Source organism: Colobus angolensis, unplaced genomic scaffold (assembly GCF_000951035.1).
Source record: "Colobus angolensis palliatus isolate OR3802 unplaced genomic scaffold, Cang.pa_1.0 Scaffold97, whole genome shotgun sequence".
Taxonomy (NCBI): Eukaryota; Metazoa; Chordata; class Mammalia; order Primates; family Cercopithecidae; genus Colobus; species Colobus angolensis.
The window spans coordinates 4,450,535-4,473,713 of NW_012123709.1; the positions used below are offsets into that span (position 1 = coordinate 4,450,535).

At 40.1% G+C, this 23,179-nt stretch overlaps 1 protein-coding gene and 2 pseudogenes across 4 annotated transcripts in view; all 3 read right to left on the reverse strand.

Annotated features, from left to right (window-relative positions):
* Positions 1 to 23,179, reverse strand: part of LOC105504994 (chromosome unknown open reading frame, human C15orf41) — a 231,480-nt gene that overhangs the window by 184,646 nt on the left and 23,655 nt on the right. The gene's annotated exons all lie outside the window — the stretch shown is intronic.
* LOC105504993 lies at positions 8,722 to 10,875 on the reverse strand (annotated as a pseudogene).
* LOC105504992 lies at positions 13,633 to 14,501 on the reverse strand (annotated as a pseudogene).

Consider the following 23,179-nt stretch of genomic DNA (forward strand, 5'->3'; position numbering starts at 1 on the left):
TGTCTCAGTTTCCCTTGGCTAGGAAAAGGGATTCCCTTCCCCCTTGCGCTTCCCAGGTGAGGCGATGCCTCGCCCTGCTTCAGCTCTCACTGGTCGGGCTGCACCAGCTGACCAGCACCAACTGTCCGGCACTCCCCAGTGAGATGAACCCGGTACCTCAGTTGAAAATGCAGAAATCACCCATCTTCTCTGTCTCTCGCGCTGGGAGCTGGAGGCTGGAGCTGTTCCTATTCGGCCATCTTGTTCCCGACCCCCAGGACCTTCATATCTTTAAGGGACTTATTTTTTGGCCACCGCCATCCACTCTCTGGCCTCAAAGATTCATATCTGACCCACATGCCAAATATATTTGCCCCATCCCAGCATCCCCCAAAGTCCCAACTCATTACAGAATCAACTCAGGTGCAAAATGTCATCTAAATAAGCATCAGCTCAAACCCCCAAACCTCACCTAAATTAGGTTTGAGTTAGATTATGGGGATGATCTATCCTGAGGCACTTCTAGAAATTTACCACACAAAGCCCTACACACAAATTTTTATAGCAGCCTCATCTATATTGGAAAGAACACAAACAACCTTCAATAATGGATGAACAAACTGTGATACATCCATATAATGGAATACTACTCTGCAACAATGCAAGCAACAGCATGGAGAAATCACAAATGTGATCTACTAGGTAAAAGAAGCCAAACTCAAAAGGCTGTCTACCACATGATTCCATTTCTATGGCATTCTGGAAAAGGAAAAATAGAGCGACAGAAGGCAGATAAGTGATTCTTAGGCCCCAGGGCAGGGAGGACAAACTGACCACAAAAGGGCTGACGGAATTTTTAGGGGATGATAGATGTGTTCAACATCTTGACTGTGGTAGTGGCTATACAACTCCATGTGTTTGTCAAAACTTGCAGAACTGTATAGAAAAGGAGGGAATTTAACTGCATGTAAATCAATAATAAATTTAATTAAAATTGGAAAAAAAAATATTTACAATGTTTCACACATTTACTGTAGCCAGTGTTCCATAAACTCATGCTGACCTGGTATCAAAAAAAAAAAAAAAAAAAAATTACAAGCCTCCCACTTCTTCAGCAGGGGCAGCTGCTGAGCCAGGAGTCGCTGGGCACATGGGACCGCCTCCCTGAGTCTCTGCATGATGTGAACCCAGTGGGCCACCCACTGACCTGTCAGTACAGTCCCTGAAGTGAGTCCCCAGGTTGGGCCTGCCAGGTCGGGCTGGCTGTGCCCTGGCCCTGGTGATGGCGGTCCAGCTGGGGCAGCAGATACTAATGTGCCAGGCAGTGCTGGCAGGTAGAGCCCCGAGTGGACCCTGTGGATCTTATGGACCACATGGAGTACCACTACAGCAAGGCCATGCCACTCATCTTCATGGGCAGGATGCTCTGCAGCTGCACCATGCTGATGCTCACTGGACTGGATGCCCACCTTGAGGTGCACTGCAGCAAGGAAATGCACATCATCCCTTGTGTGCTGGCCATGCACCAGGCCTGGTCCAAGTCTGGCCACAAGAAACTACAGCTGGACACAGCGGGCATGACTGACAAGGTGCTGGACATTGCCATGCAGGCCTTCATCCTGGAGGTGAAGATCTCTAAGCAAAGGGGGCCAGCCCATGTGCTCTGCAACAAGGACCACTTCAGACTCAAGTCCTTGAATCCTTGGCCTACCTGTCACACCTGTTCTCCAACTCCAAGTTCCTGCTTATGGCTCAGGGCAGCCATGTCTCTATGCACTCCTTGATCACGTGCAAGGTCACTCACTACGTAGGCTTCGACCTCAGCAGCTATGGCAACTGCCTGACCAAGTGGAACAAGGTCATAAAGGTGATGTACGCCCAGTGCATGGAGGTCGGCAAGGACAAGTGCCTGCTCGTGTACTACAAGCAGCTGGTGCTGTAGCCTAGGAGCTCCCTCAAACTCATCCTGGACCATCTCAGCGTCACCTGGAGCAACGCTGTCCTCCACCATCAAGACCTCACTGGCAAGCGGGGTGGCATCTCCCTGTCTACGATCCAGTGGTCCACGGATGAGGTCATCAAGCCTGTGAACCTGGAAGTGCTCTCCAAGTGGACTCACCACATCCCTGGGGACATGGTGCCAGACATGGCCCAGATTGTCCCATGCTGGCTCAGCTCAGCCATGACCCCTATGCAAACACCCTCCCCGACCCCCCACTTCCACTATGGTATTTTGCTATGGCAGCCTGAGCACACTAAGGCACTGGGGATCCTCACATAACAGGCCACACTGAGAGTTGATGATTAAGACAGTATTCCCACCTAGCTAACTCATTCTTCAAGATCCAGGACTGGGCCAACCTCTCCCAAGTTCAACTCTGTGACTGTGTCTTGAAAAGCAAGTTCTAAAAACTTCCACAGAAAACCAAGTTTGTGGCTGCATCAGATTGGCTACATACATTGGGTTTTATGAAGCAATCTAATTTTACTCCAAGGTGTCCAACTTTTTCCTCTAAATTTCAAATATTTTCTGGTTTTGCTTATACAGAAAACGCCATGAATGAATCTCTCTTATCAGAGAATTCTTCAATGTATGAAATCCTGCTAGAATACCTAAGACATCCTACTAACTCTATGCAATCATAAGTGAATGAACATCTAGAGGTTAAATTTAATTCCGTGACCATAATGCTACTAGTCTATGTCTAATAAGCACAGTTACTTTCCAACCTTTTCGCAGAGTAAAAAAGTTTAGAATACTTTTTTTTTTGAGATGGAGTCTCGCTCTGTCATCCGGGCTGGAGTGCAGTGGTGTGATCTTGGCTCACTACAAGCTCTGCCTCCTGGGTTCACGCCATTCTCCTGGCCTCAGCCTCCCAAGTAGCTGGGACTACAGGTTCCCCCCCACCACACCTGGTTAATTTTTTTCTTGTATTTTTAGTAGAGACAGGGTTTCACTGTGTAAGCCAGGATGGTCTTGATCTCCTGACCTTGTGATTCACCTGCCCCAGCCTTCCAAAGTGCTGGGATTACAGGCGTGAGCCACCGCGCCCAGCCAGGAATACTTTTTAAAACCATTTAAATATTTCCTTATTCTTTTTCTACACAAAAATATGTTCTACCCCACTAATCTTTCTTAATTTAATAGGTCACAGAAACCTCATATAAAACCCGTATTAATGATTGGCCACTTTCACTTTGTAATTCTTATAATTTATAAAAATTATAGGTATAACTACCATCTTTACCACTTTCTTCCCAAATAAATTCTCAGTTATATTAAAATAATAGTATTAATAGTCTCATACTTTTTCCCTGTCTTCTGCTTCTTACTCCCATCGCAACCCCCAATTACCAAGCTGATACTTTGAAAAATTTCACAAGGAAATGCAAAAATTTACATAAAAGTACCTTCCTGAATATATAGTCCTCCTAAATAATCTCAGTAGTACTCCTACGAGGTCAAGCAAATTATTTCAAGCCTCAGTAGATGACATGTTTTCCTTACTTTATTAGTTTGAAAAAACTATATATTTTCAATCTTCTCTAAAAACACATCATCATCATGATATGGACTATAATTATTCTACAACCACCCACTTTAATAATAAATGCTGTGTTAAAACAACAAATGGAACACCTTACAATGCATTAAGCTCTTCTCTTATTAAACACAAAATTTTAAATCTTACCACAGCTTTTTATTCTTGATTCACAATCAAATCCTTTTGTCAGTTATTCTCAGCACTTGGTGTTATTCATTGCAATAAATCCAATCTTAGATGGCTATAAATGCCTTGCCTACTTCTCTATGTGTCTTAAGAGAAACCAGAGGATGAGCAGAGATGGAGCTGTCATTAAGACTCTGCACAGTACAATTAGGCTTTGTCATATACTAAATTTTGCTAGAATATCCTATTTGTAACCTTTCCTCATTTTGTTGAACTCTAATAAAGCGTAGGTGCTCAATCAATACCTACTGTCATGATGATCATGATAATGAAGATGGTAACACTGGGGGAACACTTATTAGCTACGAGGTACTGTTTCATTTAATTATCATCACTATAATAATAGTAGTGTTTTCTTAAGAAACTAAGGGAGAAAAGTGAAGTATCTTCTCCAAATTAACACAGTCAGGATGTGAATATCGGCAGTTTGGCCTTAGACTCTAGGTTCTTAATCACTGCCCCCAAATGATAAAACAAATTACTTTCAAGAACCAGTATGCCAATGTTTCACAAGATGCTTAGTTGCAAACAACTTAATCTACTCAATTTAGTTTCAACAAAAAATGAAAAGTTACTAAAGGTTTTAGACAGCTTGTGGAACTTACCACAGGACCAGAAAGTCGAGTTCAGAGGCCTTATAACAAATAACAACGTTTCAACCACACCATAGGAGTGCTCCCCTCAAGCCCTACAGCCACTTCCAGGACCCTGTCCAGGGTACTGAGCTGTCTGCCTTGTGGCATTCAACAACTGGTTACTCCCACTGCAACACTTGCCAAAAGAATGGAGCCTGCACAGAAAGCCATTTTCACCCTAAAATCCACCATTCACTACTGAAGTTCAACTTGGCAGATACGAGTTCATCACTCGATAAAGTTAACATGCAACTACTGGCTATAAATAAATATAAAGTAAAAAATACATAAAGTTTTATTGAAAGTATGTTTATAATTACAGTCTCAAGTGAGAATATGTTCAAGATCTAAAAGAGAAGGCACAATTGTTAAAAAAAAAAAAAAGTATGGATTTGGGTTTTTGGGTGATTTCTTCATCCTTTTTTTTCTGGTTTTAATGTTATTTATATAAGAAATAAAAATTCAGGCAGAAGGCCAGGCGCGGTGGCTCATGCCTGTAATCCCAGCACTCTGGGAGGCCGAGGAAGGCAGATCACCAGGTCAGGAGATCGAGACCATCCTGGCTAACATGGTGAAACCCCGTCTCTACTAAAAATACAAATATTAGCCGGGTGTGGTGGCGGGTGTCTGCAGTCCCAGCTACTCGGGAGGCTGAGGCAGGAGAATCGCGTGAACCCGGGAGGCAGAGCTTGCAGTGAGCCGAGATCGTGCCACTGCACTCCAGTCTGGGCGACAGAGCAAGACTCCGTCTCAAAAAAAAAAAAAAAAATTCAGGCAGAAAAATATACATTTCCCTTGGCACATATACAATATCCTAAAAATGTGACTGAGTTTCATGTATGTTCCCAAAATAACACAACCCAACCAAAAAACACAAAATTCACATCCTGTGAAAGCCCCCAATAGCTGCAAAAGCCCTAAAAACAAATGCAAAATTTTATAGAACCACAGCTTATATTGCATTAGATTATATTTGATTCTCCCGAAATTTGAATGTGTGCTCTGCACATGGCAGCTCCATGCAATTGTGTGTCTCAACACTTAGAAATGGCTGAATTTGATATAAGAAGCTTCAATTCTCTTCTCCCATCAAAATGGCCTCCCCAGACCAGAGGAAGCCAGAAAGGCTGCCTCCCCTGATACAAACACCAACATGATTCAAGACAGGACCCACTTGGGGAAGTGCTCCCTGCCCCTTACTAGGAGGCCAGGCTCTGCCTGGTTCCTCCTAGAGCTACTTGACCTCACCCTGGGGTCTGCCCATGACTTCCAGACCAGCCCTAACCTCAGGCGGGAAGAATGTGAGGAGCACTGGTCAAATACTCTGGCACCCATGGATAAGTCCCATTTGCTGTTACCCTGGCTCCTCATGTTTCCATAAGTCTATAACCACAGGCCCCTGAGGTGAAATACAGTCTGCTTCCCAGCTTTTCTGTGTATGAAGATCTTGTCTTTAGAAATCTAGCTAGAATTAAAGTTACTCAAGAACTTGCTCATGCCAGGAACCTGTTCCCAAGGCCAACCTGAGCTGCTGGGCCCTGCTCCCCATGACAGAGGTCCCCCAGCTGCTATGAACACTGCCTCTCTCTACTCCACACTGGCATGCCAATGAGACACCTCCTTGGGTTTCCTTCCTACCACTTCTGTGTCAGTTAAAGAGCAGAGAGGGAGGTCTACAGGCAGGTCCAACTGTCCGCACCCCTTCCTCAAGCCCCATGAGAAAAACTGGGTCACCACTAGCTTCACTCTATATGTGGCAGTAAAAAATGCCGGAAAACCTATTTTGCATATAAACTTTTACCATTAGGGAACATATATTGAAATCTAGTTTTAAGCATAAGCACAATGGAAAAGATCAAAAGCAGATGACACCATGATGAAAGAAACACTTTGCTTTGAAAAGTTTTTCTCTTCAAGTTTTCCACACAGAAAATTCTAACCACTTATAGGTAGTCATCATTTCAATGAATTGTGTCAAATGAAACAGGGAAAAGAAAGAACATGCACCATGAGGCTAATTTATGGTCTCACTAAATCCAGCAGACTGAAGGATTTCATTTAGTCTATCATGAATTCTTAGACCAAAGCAATTCTATTAAAAGCCCTTGGAGGGGGGGGGGGGGAAAACACCTGAATTTGTTGTCAGGTCAAACAACAAAAGCTTTCCCTAAATATTATAATTGTGTCAGATACTGCCCTTCACACAATTTTGAATGGCTAGCACCAAGGAATCTGTCCATCTAAAAGTGAGGCCAACAGAATAATTTTTTTTTTTATTTTTACAAAATGTTTATTCTCTGAAATCCAATGCATTCAAAGGATGTTAACACTTAAAATGTTTATCATTTCCACCAACTGCATTATCTTAGTAAACCAAAATAAGCACTTTTATCATAGATGTAGTCAATGATTAATACATTTTTTTAAAGGACCTAAACTTCCCCCAGATTTCAGCGCAGGTAATTTTATTGTATGTTTCACCTAGTAGGTGATTTTTTAAAAAAATAGTGTGTAGAAATGAATAGTTTCAAACTGAGTAAATGTAGTATACCATGTCACAAAACAACCAAATCAAAAGCAACTGCCATGCTAATAATAAGTCAAAGAAATAGTAATTCTGGCTTGTACAGACATGTGCAGTATTTTCAAAGCTCTTAACAGTTCATTGCTAACACGTATCTCCAAAGCTTAACTTAGAGTTGGAAGGTAAATTTCACAGTAATGTAATTTTAACCATTTACATTCACTTTAACGTATTACTAAGATGTTTATTCTCTGTCACAATGGTGCTTTCCAGTGTTCACAATTTACAGTTTCGATTTGTATACATGTGATCTAACATACGGGACAGTTCTTACTATTACAAACTATCCCTTAAAAGAAAAATAAAACCTACCTTACATAGAACTCTGAACATGGTATGACCTAAAGCAGATTAACGCAACACGGCTTTTAATATTTTAGCCATTTTCTAAATAATAGCATGTAAACTTGTGTATTTGGCATATGAGAGCTACAACTTTTTCACTGAGAAATTATGCATTAATTTTCTTCAACCATCTTTCTCAATTTTACTAAAAAATCTCATGACTTGCTGGTTCTGTTTCAGTGAATTCCAGACTGTATTTTTTGGGTGTGGGGGGAGAAAAGGAGGGAAGGAAGGTGATAAATACACTGTAAACAGAAATAAGTCCCCCCCAAAATTAAGCCTTTAAAATAATAATAATAATCATATTTTACTTCTACACTATTTAACACTGAAGAGTCAGTTACAATGTTTCATCTTCAACACTGACAACAAATAAATTACTGTAGGGTCAGTCTGCCCTACCATCTTGGGATCTAAAATTCTAAATGTGTGAAAAGAAGAGTAAATACTTCAACGTTCAATTTTGAAATTTAGAACAATTTATATGACTTGACTACACTGGTCAAAGCAATGACAAATATACAATTCAGTAAGTAGTTGGTTATTTTGCTTTTGGGGGTGGGCAATCAAAGAACAGAGAGTAACATATGGAGTAAGAAAAAAATTTGTTTCCCATTTTAGCGGGGGGAATCACAGGGAAGTTTAAGCCTCTGAAATATATTTCACTTATGCGCTGACATTCAAGATGAAATTTTCAATTTTTTGAAGAGCCCCCATTCTTTCCTTGAGTATCAAACTGATTAGTAGTCACATCTTCAAGTAAAATCACAGTTTTACAACTTGTTGAATGAAATATTAGTAAGGTCAAAAAGACAGACTAAATTTCAAACTAGAAAAAAAAAAATCTACTCAAGTTTTACATTCAGTTTTCAAGTCAGGTTACTAACATGACAACAGATTTTGCTTCAATTGCTCTTGTACACACTCACACCCACAACAGGCTCCCCAGCCACTAATCTGCTTTGCAATATAAGATCATATAGTCAGAGATGGCATTCTCCAAGCCAAACTTTAAATAGATTTTAAAAAGTAATTTCTAATTTTACAGAAATGCTTCTTCAAAAAATATTTTCTCTCACTCCCTCATGTCCTATAGTGAAGGATGTATAATGTATTTTTTTTCCTCCAAGCTGAAACTGAACCATCAAAATTGATTCCTGGCAGCAAATCTCTGCAAATTGAAACCAAAAACAAAAATAGAAAAAATATACTTTATATGTGTGGATGGATGGATGGATAGATGGATAGACAGACAGACAGATAGAAATCATCCAGCATTCAAAAATAACATTAGAGATGAATTTTGGGATCCTATCACCCACAACTCCAAAATCCATAATGATTTAAGAACGTACTTTCTCCTGTTTCCTTTCTGGCTACCCTCTCCCCTCCAAAACTGTTCAGTATAGCCACAGCTCAAGTTTAACGGGAAGAGAAATAAGTTTTTGAATAGTTTTGTTGTTTTTTACTTTGGTGATCTGGGTGGCACATATTGCTCTTTGCCATTACGTCGTGTCACTCCCTGAGGTATAGCCCTATTAGTCATGTCTGCTCCCCTGGGAATGGTATTGCCTCAGAAGCCAGAATAATCCTTACTAGCTCTTGCTTCTGGCTTCTCATGTGGTTTCTCAAGGGACTTCTCAGGAGCTTCATTGTCTTCGTTTTTGGTGGGAGACACTACATTGGCGCAAAGTTCCCATAGTGGCTACACAAGACCTGAAGATGGCTCTTTAGGGGGCTTCTGGCACACTTCAGCATAACTTAACTTTTGGGGTTCCTGTAGAGCCACAGCTGTAGCTGCATTTATGTTACTATTGCATGGTGAAGCAGTACTTGCCCTCAATGGCTTTGTAGTACTTGGAGGAGAAACTGGTATAGTCGTCTGGTTGGGACAATCCTTCTGAACAGAGGAATCCTCTATTAGATCCTTTTTTTGCTGAGTTGTGCTTAATGCAGTAAGCTCAGCTGCACATGGAGAACTGGTACTCATATTGAGTTGCTGGGCAGAAGTGCATTCTGTCTGCCCATCTGCAGGCACTGGGCAACTAACTCTCAATTCTTCATTATCCTTTTCTTTGTAGACGCCTTTAACAACATCAGACATCCTATTCTCCAAAATGAGTTTACCTGGGATTCCTGATGAACTTCTAGGTAAAGGTGGAAAATTTGAAGCTAGTAAGTCAAACTTTGGTGTTGGAGCCTTTGATTCAACTGTTGAAGGATGAGGTCTTGAGATCCTGTCATCTTGTCGTCGTCTTCGACCTCTGAAAAGAGTTCTGCCCCTACCATAGTCCCCATTCTGTTCCATCTGCAAAGTGGAAGTCTCCTTTTGAAGTTAAGTTTGCTCCTAATCCCCAGTTACTGTAGGGTTATGCTGTTCAGGTGAAAAATTTCTTGAACTAGATCTTCAATTGTCCATCCCCCAACAATACAGAGTCCTCTGTTGAGTGTTCTGAACCACTGGATAACCTAAAATGAGGCTTTGCAAGATATTTTTTGGAATGGTCGACCCATATTCATAGCAGCAGCATTTGTTTTATAAGATCCTGGTGAATTAAAGCCATTCACAAAACTACCATTGGGAAAGGGGGCCAGTGGTGTTTCAAAGGAAGGTGTAGGATTTGGAGACCAAAACTGAGGAACCATGCTATAGACCAAGTACTGTTGGTGAGGATTATATACAGGCTGCCTAAAGACTGGGGAGGCATACTGTGCTTGAGTTTGAATGGGCTGACTATAGATACTGGAATCCATTCATCAGTGACCATTCTTAGCAAAAAATGTTGGTGGCTTTTATCCTTGCCATAATTGGCTCACCCTGAAATGTTTTAACTTCTTAAGGATTTAAAAGCCTGTTGTGCATCTGTGTCTGACTGGGAAGTGATATACCAGCGGCTACTGTGTGCAAATTCACAGCTTATCACTTTGGAGCAGTTTTCAATTTGAACAAAGCTTTCACTTCCTCTATTGGTGTTGTTTCAGGAATCCCTCTAAGAATCACAATACAACGCTTATGACTTGGTCTCACTTTCTCACCCTTCTCATCAACTTGTACCATGGGAGAAAATCTTAACACTTCAATAATTACATCACGGTCTGTAGTCGACTTTTTTATTTCTTCCAGGTTAACAACTGTCCAAATTGGGATGAACTGATCACTATCCATTTGAGATATCAAGTAAAGATCCTTTCACAAATTTTCTTGTGAAAAACAGAATTTTAATTGTTTCTTTAGATATTCTTTTTGGTCTTCTGTAGAAATTGCTGAATTGTTTTCTCCGGAAACATCATATATTTGGTAACTCAGATCTTCTGGTCCTAAAATCATCCCATCGGTTGATTCTTCAATGCCTGTAGTATTTCTTGTGGTTTCACAAGACGAAGAACACATTACTTCATGTTGTTTACATGTATCTTCTGAGAGCTCTGCATTAACCTCAGGATGAGCACCCGAGATGGCTGCCGTTTCATGCCAAGAGCTTTCAGTTCCATGAGTTACTGGGGTGGCATCAGCATTCCCAGGAGCAATTTCTTGTCATAGTTTGGCATTAGGACTTAAACCAGTTTCTTTAGATGCTACCTGCTCCACGAAAAGCAACATGTCGTCCTCTGTTCAGCCCAACTGTTCCCACCGCTGCAACTCTAACTGGCTCACAGGCCTGTGCCCCAGCAGAATAAATGTTTTAAATAAGTCTTTGTTCTGAAATATTAAAAGGTGTAATACTTTAACAACTTCATTTGCATTTTTTTTTTTTTTTTTTTTGAGACAAAGTCTTGCTCTGTCACCCAAGCTGGAGCGCAGTAGCACGATCTTGGCTCACTGCAACCTCTGCCTCCCAGGTTCAAGCGATTCTCCTCCCTCAGCCTCCTGAATAGCTGGGATTACAGGCATGCGCCACCATGGCCAGCTAATTTTTGTATTTTTAGTAGAGACGGGGTTTCACCATATTGGTCAGACTGGTCTCGAACTCCTGACCTTGTGATCCGCCCACTTCAGCCTCCCAAAGTGCTAGGATTATAGGTGTAAGCCATGGCGCCCCGCCTTGCATTATATTCTTGGAACAATACTGGAATTTGCACAAGGCTGATATCACTCTAGGCAGACTAGAAAATGTAGGCTTATCCCAGCACTTTGGGAGGCCGAGGTGGGTGGCTCACCTGAGGTGAGGAGTTCGAGACCAGCCTGACCAACATGGAGAAACTCCGTCTCTACTAAAAATACAAAATTAGCCAGGCGTGGTGGCTCATGCTTGTAATCCCAGCTACTTGGGAGGCTGAGGCAGGGGAATCGCTTGCATCTGGGAGGTGGAGGTTGCAGTGAGCCCAGATTGCGCCATTGTACTCCAGTCTGGGCAGCAAGAGCGAAACTCTGTCTCAAAAAAAAAAAAAAAAAAAAAAAAAGAAAAGAAAAATGTAGGCTTAGAAAAGAATTACCAAAACATACACAGAAGCATCCAGTTCTTAAAGGATAGAGCCTCTACAAACTTAATGTGGCACTTCCAAATCCCTGAGACCCAACTCCCCCAGTTCACCTGTCCACCATGTGTATGATATGCCTCAGCCTGGTGGTTAAGAGATTAGACATGAATTCCAGATAATGAGAAGAAGGAAGAGGCTACATCATGCTGCTTACGTTTTTCTGCACACACATCCATTTTCCCCCATCAATGCTCTTGCTATATTCTCCCACTGGTCCAATGTTAGACTGAATTGAAACACTGTGAAGGCAAATGTTCTTCAGAATTGCTTTTAGAATAAAAATATGAAGGCAGATACCTGGGAATTTCCAAAATGACTACATCAAACCTGAACTGCACCAGAATTCTGACAATTACATAATGCCCCAAGAAGAAAACCAAAGGAAAAAACAACATGTAGCTTCAAACCAAAAAACAAAAGAAGAACTTGAGAAGGACTGTTTTTAAAAGACTAAATTTTAAGCATTCACAAATGTAGGTAGACGAATCTTTCACCGGCTGTTGTGGGGACTCACACTGCTGTTTCAGGGACTCTCGGTAGAATTGCTTTGGGCTAGGAGTTCATGAAACCCTTCAGACTTCTGGATTTAATGAGCCCATAAATAAGTCTCATGTTGAACTGCCATTATTTTTTGGACCACACTTCGTTGTGTGGACAAATTTTAATTGAAGTATTCTTTTCTTCATTTGCTTTTCCATTAAACTGAGTTCTTTTTATTAATATTATTTTGTATTTTTGGAGGGACTGGTTCTTTATTTCAAAAAGACACTTGCCAATATTCAGTATCAAACACAGTTGCACTACTGATTTCTCTTTCTCCCAATCAGCCCTCAAGAGACCACATCAAAGGAGAGTACATTTTAAGCCAATAAGCTGCAGGATATACACCTAACAGACCTCCTAGAAACCTTACCGGAAAATGGGGACTGGGTAGGGAAAGAAACTTTAAAAAAACAAAAAGATCTGCAAACTGCCAGTCCACAGACTGCAGAGGCTGTCACAGCCAGATGGGGTGGCCAGGGTGCCACAAACCCAAAGAAGCAAAGTTTCACAATAATATAAAATTGAAAAAGTGTTGTACATAAGCTATTCAAGATTTCTCCAGCACTGACTGATACAAAGCACAATGAGATGGCACTTCTAGAGATACAGACAGCAGCTTCAAACCCAGAAAAGGGTAATGAGATGAGTTTCACATGGCTAAATCAGTGGCAAAAACACTCTTCTTTCTTTCGACAAGGCAGGAAAGCATTTAAATGGTCACCTCAACATAAGGGGGACACGATCCATTCTGTAAGCAGTTGGGAGGGGGTAGAGATGGGACAAAAATGTTGTCTCAGAGGTCTTACCATCTTCATTTGGAGACTTCTAATGAAAAAATAAAAATAAAAAAATAGAAATAACATTATGCAAAGATATCTTAAAGCTGAAAACCCGAACAGCACATTTGTTGTTGTTGTTGTTTGGCTAACTCCTCCTGGAATCACCTTTCCGGTTTGGCTAGTACTTTGTAGAGAGCAGTGAGGTTTCCCATAGTGGAGTCTCTCTGGGCTCTGTTTGGCTCTCAGTAAGGCAGGCCTATACCTTTTCCTCTCCTCTATGGAGAGGGGAATACGCATTAAGGTGAAAAGTCACCTTCCCAAAGTGAGAAAGGGATTTGATTGCTGCTTCAGGGCTCTGGAATTATTTGGAATATTTTATAAATGGTTGCTACAAAACGACAGAAAAGGTAATTACACAATGTGTCTATCATAACATGCTTTTTACAGACATTATGCATTGTGCTCACATTCCCTTAAATGTTGCTTCCAAAGGTGCACAGCCTCTAGCCCAGCTGGAATCTCCGGGAAGCGGCAGACACAGGGGAGGAGGGGGTGGTGGAAGGAGAAAGCAGCCTTCCAGTTAAAGATCAGCCCTCAGTTAAAGGGCAGCTTCGGGCAGGCTGGCCTCAGGCGGAGTCAGGGTCAGAGGGAGGAGCAGCAGCAGGGTGGGACTGGGGCGTTCTACATCTCATTCAGGTCAAGCAGAGTCTGGTCCAGCATCCTTTGTCTACAGAGGTGCTCCTCTGGTGCATTTTCAGTTTATCTTCCAAGTCATCAATTGTCTATTCCAGGTTGGCTACTGATCTCTCAGCAAACTCAGCACAGGTCTCTCCCTGAGTTTATCAGCAAGAATCTTGATCTCTTCCTCATATTTGTCTTCTTTTTGAGAGTACTTTTCTTCGGCAGCACTCAGACACTGCAGGTTCCAGACCATCAGTCTGATCTGCTCATCCATCTCTCGGCAACAGGACTCCGCCAGCTCAGCTCATTCCTCTGTGCGTTCCAAGTCTCCTTCAATGATCACTAACTTACGGGCCACCTCTTCGTACTTCCTCCTATCTGCCTCTTCTGCAATGTGCTTAGCTTCTTTGAGTTGGATTTCCTGGAGTTCCATCTTTTCTTCATCTTTTAAGGCCCGGTTTTCAATAACCTTCATACCCCTCTCACTCTCATCAGCAGCTTTTTCTGCTTCTTCCAGCTTTTGCAGGGCAGTGGCCAGGCGCTCCTGAACATGGTCCAGCTCCTCTTCAACCAGCTGGATCCTACTGTTCAAGGAGACCACCTGAGCCTCAGCCTGTTCCCGGGCCCACCTTTCTCCCTCAACTTCTCACCGGAGGCACTCAGCTCACTCCTCTGCATCATCTGCCTGCTGCTGCAGAACCTGGATCTGGCACTTCACCGCCTTGATGGTGGTGATCCCAGCCATGGTGCCCACCCAGCTACTGCTCGCGCTCCGGTTCCTGCCTCCTCTGCTCGGCATTGCAGCCGCCTCTCCAAAACTGAGTTATTTAAGACAGGGAATCCCTTTTTTTCCAATCTTTATATCTTTTTAACTTTACATCATCAATAGTTAGCATAGCGACTTGCACATATTAGCCTTCCAAGTGATGACTTAATGAAGAATGACCTCTTCCTCTCATTCCCTAACACCCGCGTACCAAACACACACATCCATTTTAAGGGAAAATGTAAAAACATTGCAACTCACAGACACAGCGAATGAACGTGCATTGAGACAACATGTGAATACATAACAGAGATGCCATTACTAACGGAGATGTTTTGCTTGCAAACACTGTGGTGCCTAATAATTAGTGACTTTAAGCTTCACAAGAAGAATAAAAGAATGTGTGCCACTAATTGATTTTTAAGTCTTAGAAATTTTGGCTATATCAAATACAGAACAAAAACCTAGTATGTTTTGGCCTCTGCTTTCATTTTGATAAAACGGCTACAATATCACAAAATTCAAGCAACCAACTGTTACCTTTTTAAGAGATATCAACAAATAGTGAGATTGATGGAAACATTTTCTCAGGGAAAAGATGTTCATGTCCAGACTAAAAATAACGATGCCTAAAAAGAGCACTGTGACCTGTTGATTATATAATCAGTAACCTCTCCCTAACCCAACTCTCTATCTTTACAACATCCAGGAAGATAATGCAGACCAGTCATTGCAGGAAATCTGTAAAAGCCATATACAAGTCCTGACATAGTCAGACCAAATCCAGAACCAGGGAAGTAAAGACACTCAGTATCATAACATGCCAAGCTTACTGAAAGGTTACATGACTCTCCAGCAATCAGTAAGGTACACACTTTAAAATGGCTCTGAATATGGTGAGAAACTTGGTTTCATGCAGCCTCACTCTGATCTTATTTCCTAGAAATCCAATCTGATAAAACTCAGCCCGTCTATCTCTACATAGATGGGGTGAGGAGTTACAAGGGAGAGAAAATACAATCCCAAATTAACTACGGACTATACAGTACAGAAATGTTTGTCTTTCCCAGTAAGATTTGTCTCTTCCACCATAGCAGTTTTGCTCCAGGAAGTCCTTGGGACCCAGGCTCCTGTCAGCTCACCATTCTATCAGCCTATGGTTAAGACTGTGGCATGTGCATTCCAGACAGCAAGACTGAGAAAGGATCTTGAAGAATAGAGACAAGGGCTGTCTCTTAAGGAAGGCTCCACATAAAACGAAGCTGTCACATGAAACTTATGCTTAGTCTGCAATAGCCAGAATTCAGTCCCATGGCCATGAAAGACACAAGGACGCCTCTGTTCTTAGAAGTCATGTTCTGGTCAAAACCGGAGGATTCTATCACACTAGAAGAATGAGAAAACAGACACCTGGGGAAAACTACATTTTCTATCATGGGAACAGCCCTCTATCCAAGTGAACTCAACAATCATAAATGAAGCTGCTATATAACTCTGAACGATGTACCATGGCTAAAAGTTGTCTTGATTCACTTCACTTATTCAATAAATCTAAGTCACTTTAAATTCCTACTATACGTTATTCCATTAAGAGTTGTCTCTAATAATTATGAATTTAATTTCACAAACACCATTGGTGAGTATCAGAGTGTAGGGCTCGGGATACCACCAAAAAAAAACAACTTGATATTCATTTGATAAAAGGCAAATGCCTTGCTGATGTTTTTAGTTCAAGACACAATGAATTCCGTTTAGTAAAATATTTACCAACTTTAGGAATAAAGTATTTGATTCCCAAAACACAAACTTTCTTTCTCCTATTCTCTTTCAAGATAATGATAATACTAAGAAAATTTTTAAAGCAGCTGATTTTATGAGGTATGGACATTCCATTTCCATAGAGATGTAGGTATACCTAGACTCACTCAACCAACACATGATCATTTTGTGTAAGTTTCCCTGTCAGTCTCTCTTCATTTCATTAAACTCACCAACGTACATTAAACAGCTACACATTTAGAAGCCTCTCCAAATAGGTGGTTAGTTCATTTATTCAGTATTTCAACAAATATTTATCAAGCACCTGTCTGTTAGCAACTTCCATATGCTGGAGAGTGGACTCTCAAAAGAGTCTGTGGCACAGGACTCAGTCTCCCCAAGAGTTTTATATTCCAAAGACATTGCTTCTGGTAAGGAGAACACAGTTATTCTCAGAACTAAAGGACTCCCTGCTGTCTATCTGGTATTGTCAATAGCTATTCCGTTCAGTCAGAACAGATTCTCCAACTGTACCTAAACAAATTGCCAAGAAGTGCTAAATCCTCCCCCCAAAAAGCCTTGTTATAATAAGTTCTTTCAAATAACTTGTCAAAAAGGATCTTCCTACAGCATGGCATGCAGATAATTTGGGTAACATAATGCTAAGAGAATGAGTCAGAAGCATCATCACTCTTGTAACCTTGACCCTGAATGTGGTCTAAAACTTCTACACATTTTTAGTGGCATGTGAGAACAGATGCTACAACACCTGAAAATGGCAAGATTTCAAATTCATAGTACCACAAAACCATTACTCTTCCCCCTGGACCCCTTGAACTTTAATAATGTCTGACCTGGTTGGCCAATAAGTTCTAAAAGCAGACAGAAGAAAATTGCCAATAGTAAATATTGCTGGAATGATTTTTCATTTAGAAAGATGTTGCAGGTTCTCTTAAAAACAGGTCACCAATTCTGTGGACACTTAATTTTCTTAAGGGAGTAGCCATTGCAGAGGGCAGGTACCCACCTTTGTTTATGCAAATAGAATCTAGCTGACAACTAGATTCATATATTCTTATTATCACTTACACATAAAGCAAACAAAAATAGACACCCACATACACACTCACACACAGTTATATATAAACCCATCCAAATCAAAGATAAAGTGTGGCTAAAGAAGTGGATGTGAAAGAAAGCTATTCTTTTTTTCCCAAGACAAATGGCACAAAAGCCAACATCTCATTAACTATCCAAAGAAAATGATACACTACACAACTACGTCTAGATAATCATACATTAATAATTTTCACATTACACAACTGAAAAGATTTATAAAGGCACAATTTAAGAATCTACCTTGCTTAAGTCACTTAAAAGAAGCAAAGTGACAAGAGGAACAAGCAATTAGGTATTTCTCTACACCACCACAATTCGAAGTGACTTCCTACATGCCCCTTGCTTTAGTCGAATATCATTTCAACATGCAATCATCCCTGTGCTTTGATGCAGTTGTCATCTGTTTTGTTTTTAATGCAAATACCTACTTACTGATTAAATATTTCCCATATTATAGTTTGTGAACCATTTCTCATATTTTGCTGATAAACTACTTTAGCAAGATAGCCAATCTTTGAGACCCCTGAAATAATATTCAGCCAGAGGAGCTCTAAGGTATATGCCCTACTTTGATATGTCAGAGACCCAAAGCATGTGGTCACATAGAGAGCTGTACAAGGGAGAAGCTCTCATCTTTTCTCTCTCAGACTGCAGAAAGTTTCCTTTCACAGCTTTACAAAAACACCAGCCTCCAGATTGGCAGGGCATTATCCTGGCACTACATCCTTCTTAAAGCTTAACACATCCTGTGTGAAAAACAGGAGCTCCTTCCATCCACATGGACAAACTGGAGCTCCAAGACAGTAAGTAACTTGCCGAGGGCCATGCTCTTAGCACTGCAGCAAAACTGGCTTTGGAAGCCAGATCTCCTACCTGGTCTGGATCGCCAGGCCTGTATCTTCTGGCCCAGGAAAGGTGATAGTCTCTTCCTAGCATTCAGCTAAAGAAATACATTTCATAAACCATATTTGGTTAATCACTTTGTAAAAGCAATAGAACTGAATTCAAGTTTTTTCTCAAACTCCTGGCTTCAAGGGATCCTCCTGTCTCGGTCTCCCCTTTAAAGTCCTGGGATTACAGGTGTGAGTCACCACACCCGGCCCTTTAAGTTTTTTCATTTTAAGTTGATAGATCCCTGATTCTTTACAATTATAGTTATTTTTTAAAATAATATTTTTACTGGTTTGCTCAAGTTTTTATTTTTAGCACTTTACTAACATCACTCCTATCAAATTGTCAATGTAGATGATATGATCAAGATATAATAGGCCAGGTGCGGTAGCTCACGCCTATAATCCCAACACTTTGGGAGGCCAAGGGAGGAGGATCCCCTGAGAATAGGAGTTCATGACCAGCCTGGATAACAAAGGGAGACCCCCATCTGTAAAAATAGTTTTAAAAAATAGGCCAGGCATAGTGGTTGCACATCTGTGGTCCCAGGCTACTCAGGAGGCTGAAGCAGGAGGATCACCTGAGCATGGTGAGGTTGAGGTTGCAGTGAGCCAAGATCACGTCACTCACTCCAGCCTAGGCGACAGAACCCGACTTTGTCTTAAAAAAAAAATATATATATATATATACACACACATACATACACACACACATATACACACATCTGCTCCACATAGAGATATTTGTGTAAAACTTTAAATATATATATATTTGTGTATAACTTTAAAAGGTAAAGTGAAAAGGGGAAAATAGTAAAAGCATGCCTAACTTTTAAAGTTATATTCAGGAGATTCAGGAGATTGCTTGCCAAGTTTTTTTTTTTTTTTTTTCAATTTAGCACATTGTCTAAAGAAAAACAACTTTTACCAAAACAGTGTATCGAACAATTAGAACTTCACTAAAGAGTGATAAAATTTTCCTTATAGAAAGGTTACAGATATCTCTATTGATCTTCTGTACCTTTCTTCTGGAAGTAAGATCCTTATAAAAGAATAACTCAAGGACACCATAAATAAAGTAAAAAAAGAGAACCAACACACTAGAAAAAAATACTTGCAAATCACATATATAAGGCTTGTATCCAGAATATGCAAATAACTCTTACAACTCAATAATAAAATGACAACCCAATTTAAAAATGAACAAAGAATGTGGATAGACATTTCTTCAAAGAAGATATACAAATAGAAAATAAACACATAAAAAGATTCCCAACATCATTAGTCATTGAGAAAATAGAAATTAAAACCACAGTGAGATACTACTTCATACCCACCAGGAAGGCTATAATCAAAAGGACAAAATATATAAGTGTTATTGAGGATTCTGAGAAATTGAAACCCTCATATATTCCTATGGGGAAATGTAAAATCATGCAGTCACTTTGAAAACTAGTTTTATGGTTCCTCAAAATGTTAAACCATATGACCCAGAAATTCTGCTCCAAGGTATCTACCCAAGAGAAACAAAAACATATGTCAACACAAAAATTTATACATTAATGTTCACAGAAGCATTTAACCATAATAGCCCAAAACAGGAAACAACAAAACGTCTACAAACTAATGAAAGGATAAACAAAAGGTGGTATATTCCTACAACGGATTTTTCAGCAATAAGAAAGAATGAGACAACATGAATGAATACCAAAAACATTACGCTAAGTTAAAGCTAGTCGTATTGTATAATATCAATTACACAAACTGTCCAGATACGCAAATCAATAGAAACTGATAGTAGATTAGAGATCGCCTAGGACTGAGCTGAGCCAGTGTGAGAATGGGGAGCCATGCCTGACGGGTACTGGGTTTCTTTTTGGGGTCGTAAAATATTCTGTAATCAGATAATGGTGACGGATGCACGAGTTTGTGAATACACTAAAAGTCAATGAATGTACGCTTAGAAAGGGTGGATGTTACAGTATGTGAATTGTATATCCATCACAGGTTATAATTGAAAAAAGAATACTTATATAACATACAATACACTTAATTTTAAATTGGAATGAAGGAAGGAAGGACAAAGAAGGAATAAAAGGAAGTTAAGGAGGAGGGAGGGAGGGAGGGAAAGAGAGACGCACACACAGATCTCAAGGAAGTCAGTCATGACCATGGGCACGCTTCTAGTGGAACCAGGCTCCAGATGGAATGCAGTCACATGCACATTAGGTCATATGAAGTAAGCTATTTTATTTTACATATTGTATCAGAAAACTTAAGGCATGTTTCTTTAAACTAATCAATTGGATATTTCTCACAGCTTATTTTAAATACTGTAAAGTTACCTCCTCGCATTCTCCTGTGAACTACATCATCGATGTTCTTCATGGTTTATTTTCCTGGCACACCAGATAAGATGTTATTTCCATTGAACACAATCCTGGTCTTCAAACTATCCACATGATTGAAGCAGGCCACTTCCCACTGATCCGACAATTTGGTAAGATATTGTAAGACTGGAAACAATGGACAGGGGTGGAAGATCTTTCCAGTTCATGTTCATAAGTACCCAGCATGATTACACCTACTGTTCACAGATTTCCAGTGACACTTACAATTTTAACAATGTACTTTTCCAACCTCACAAACATAGGGACCAAGAAACACCTTCTGTCACAAGTACCACTGATCAACCCAGAAAATGCCACCAAAATGGGAGGAGAGAGTTAATAAATCAACTCCTACTGCTTTAAACTCCAATTCAAAAGTCTCTCTGTGACTTCCAACGTGTTTGGGTTAATCCCTAGACAGGTGGCAACCTTACCAGAGTAAATTAACCACCCCCTAATTGTACAAAAAGAGCTTGCTGGTAACTGACAGGAATACAGCTAAATATGACTGCGCCCTTAGGGAATATAAAATTTACATAACCCCCTTAGAGGTTAAGGGAATAGTGACTTCTATAAACAGAGATTTTAATTTAACGGAAAACATTTTAAAATAAAGTTTAGGTATACAGCCTTTTAAGGAATTGAAACAGATATCATAAGCAGGTAAATACAGAGCCGCTGTGGGAAGAAATTAAATTATCCAAGACTGCTTTTACCCAGAAGCTTTTGAACCTTCATCCTGTATGGCTTATTTTGGATGATTTTTCAGCCAGATAATAAAAAGCAATTTCATTTAAGTGCTGCAGTCACAGAGTTTACCGCACGAAATCCTTCTAAGCTTCATTTCCACGTCTCTTTATGGGCACACCTCTAGCATTCGTTCATTCTTTGGGAAGCGTACTTTCCTCTATGTGTGTGCAGAGTCCCCTAGAAAAAATCCCAAACTTCAGTCCCCTGTTCTCATTCACTTCAAGAAGTGGTCAGTTTTGTGGAAATGTAGAAGTCAGACTTTCAGTCATCTTTATAAGCCAAAAAGTGTATTTGTTCCTTTTCCATTAAAAAGAACAGAAATCACATGGGAGGCAGTATGTCTAAAATAATGAATCAAAACTTTGAAAGACCCATGCTCAGAAACATACTCATATTCTACATATTTATATATAAAATATATGTAACACTACACAATGCATGATGCTTTTAAAAAACCAGCATCAGGGTTATCTGCTGTGACTTGGTATCAGCAGAGAGAAGGAGGCAGATGGAATTCTGGAACATGAGTAAGATAACACTCATGTCAAAACAAAAAACAAAAAAAAAAACTCCTTGTCCTCAAGCATGCTAATGAAGCAAGTGATAAGCTATAGGTCAAATTCCCACTTCTACAATCAAAACTTATCATACAAGCTCTTGAAAAGGGAGTGTATCTGTCATATGTTAATGACTTCAAGCCGTTCACTGAACTTTTAGGTGTATAGGAAAACTTAAAAGCACTTCACAACTCCTTGTGGGTATAATTAGCCTGTTGGAATTGTTGGCAATTCTCCTTCTGGGACTTTAAAAGGTCACTCCACTCTTTAAGATACCAAATTTGGAGGTACTCTCCCTTCTGGACAGATTAGGCACACCCTGCAATTAGTATACACAGCTGCACCTGTTGCAAAGCCTTCACTGATGTAAATGGGGACAGTCAACAACATTCTAAATTCTTGAGGGATTATTAGACCTTGGAAACCAAGTGATGAACAAATCTGATGTCTGCCATTGAGGTGATGGATGGTGGTCACACCCTGACCACACACAGAAGCCACAATTTTTATTCTCTATAGACAATTCCAGCTAACACGGAAACCTCATCACTCGACTCTCTCAATCCCGGAAGCAGTCAACATGCAATTCTGCTATTTAACAGAACTAAGCTTTTCATAATCTAGTTGAGTTTCTACAAAGAACAAAGAGAATTCCAGATTAAAAAAAAAAATACAAGTCACAAAAACAGCATTATTGATTTATATAAACTTTACTAAAATCGTAGTGAAGTAAAAATGTTGCTGGTCACATAAGGAGAAAAGCTTTTGCAGTTTATAAATGTGTAGGTCAAAGCTACTCAAATTCTTCTTTAATCTTTTACAAAAGTAAAAGTTAATCTTTTACAAAAGTATTATACATACTGACAATGATAGCGATTTCACTGCTATAGTACAAAATAATAATATAGATATTTAAAAGAAATGTATTTAGGAAAGAGGCATGAATTTAAGAAATCAGATTCAAAGTTTGAGAAAGTCTGATATAACTGTCATTAAACAGTAGTTAAATCTTAAACATAAAGCCATAAATTATGTCCTTCCTTACTTCCTTCTTCCTTCTGTCTTTCTTTTTTAATGAAAGAGAAGCACAGGGGACAGGGGTCTAAATCCCCCTTTCTCTTTAAACCATGTAAATCTTAGATATTTTCTACGTTAGGAAACACAGTTCTTTGGCAGCTGATATATGTGGTCAC